The sequence below is a fragment of the Silene latifolia genome, chromosome 3 (assembly GCF_048544455.1).
Source record: "Silene latifolia isolate original U9 population chromosome 3, ASM4854445v1, whole genome shotgun sequence".
In the NCBI taxonomy this organism is placed as follows: Eukaryota; Viridiplantae; Streptophyta; class Magnoliopsida; order Caryophyllales; family Caryophyllaceae; genus Silene; species Silene latifolia.
In genome coordinates this window covers 36,372,513-36,373,975 of record NC_133528.1, presented here as the reverse complement: position 1 = coordinate 36,373,975, position 1,463 = coordinate 36,372,513, and the positions used below count along the sequence as shown (strand labels likewise).

Below are 1,463 nucleotides of genomic sequence, written 5' to 3'. Positions count from 1 at the left end.
CTTGTATGCTTGGAAAGCATTCACTTGTTCATTTGTTCCCCTACATTCACCTTGGTCATGTCCCAAAGTTCCACAATTCTCACATATCCCACTTGGGATTGATGAGGATGCCGTCATGGCATTAACATGATGCTTTGATGATTTTGAGTTTTCCTCAAGTCTAGCCATAGCTTGTTCAAACTTCAAGTTGATTGTGTCAATGTGAGCACTAAGTTGAGCACCCAATTGAGTAACGGAGTCCACTTCATGCTTTCCTCCTCTAGTAGCCTTGCGAGGTCTACTATATTGTGAGTTATGGACCGCCATTTCCTCAATCTTGTTCCATGTTTGATTGTCATCAACTTCGGTGAACATTCCATTTGATCCCATATTGAGAATGTTCCTAGAATCTTCATATAAACCATTCCAAAATTGTTGTACCAAAAACCATTCGCTAAGTCCATGGAAAGGACATGAGCGACAAATTCCCTTAAACCGCTCCAAACCTTCATACAAAGATTCTTCATCCCTTTGCTTAAAACCCGTAATTTGAGCTCTTAGCATGTTAGTCTTTTCCGGTGGGTAGAATTTTTTGTAGAAAGCTAGAGCCAACTTCTTCCAAGAATCTATTCCAAGGGTGGCCTTATCAAGGCCCTTCAACCATTGCTTCGCGGTGCCGATTAAGGAAAAAGGAAATAAGACCCATCTAATTTGGTCTTGAGTCACGCCCGTTTGAGAGATTGCATCACAATAGTCGCAAAAGGTTTCCATATGAGAATGAGGGTCCTCACTAGGCATCCCCCCAAATTGGCTCCTCTCAACTAATTGGATGAAGGCGGACTTGGCAATAAAATTTCCGGTTAGATGTTGCGGTGTAGGAGTACCATTTGGTAGATTCTCCTCGGTGGGTACGGAGTGTGACGAGAATTTAGGCATTGTAGGTGGATTTTGTGGGGTATTGTGTAATGGGTTCTCTTCTCCTTTTATTGCGAAAGGATTGACAAACTCACTAGTGGGTTGAACAACTTCACTAATACCTCTTAAATTCCTCCTAACAAGTCTCCTATTGTTCGTCAAGGTTCTTTCGATTTCACGGTCAAAAGGTAACAAATCACCTTGTAACCTTCTAGACATGCAAAATATCAAACAACTCGAAAACAATTAGAACAAACCTTGAGGAGTTTTACTTCCCCAAGGCGAAGAAAGACACAACTAATAACAATAAAAAGAAATCTAAATCAAACAAACACCGTCCCCGGCAACGGCGCCATTTTTTGATGCGAGTCCGTTTCGTGTTCACAAATTAAGATGTGGTCGTTGGGTCACGGTCGAATCAAAACACAATTTATAACTTCACAAACAACTCTACAATTAGTAAAGAGGCAAGTAAAGGTCGGATCCCAAGGGACAGGTATTGAAATGAGATTTCTATTGCAACTAGTGGTGTCTAAGGGGTGTCACAAATTGGGTTGATGTAGAAGGTC

The 1,463-nt window shown here is 41.4% G+C and overlaps 1 non-coding gene across 1 annotated transcript; it reads left to right on the top strand.

The window, feature by feature from the left end:
* The first annotated feature begins 436 nt into the window (after positions 1 to 436).
* On the top strand, positions 437 to 543 carry LOC141650079 (small nucleolar RNA R71). The gene has a single exon (XR_012546141.1). It is a non-coding gene; the product is annotated as a small nucleolar RNA R71 (small nucleolar RNA).
* The last annotated feature ends 920 nt before the right edge of the window (positions 544 to 1,463 follow it).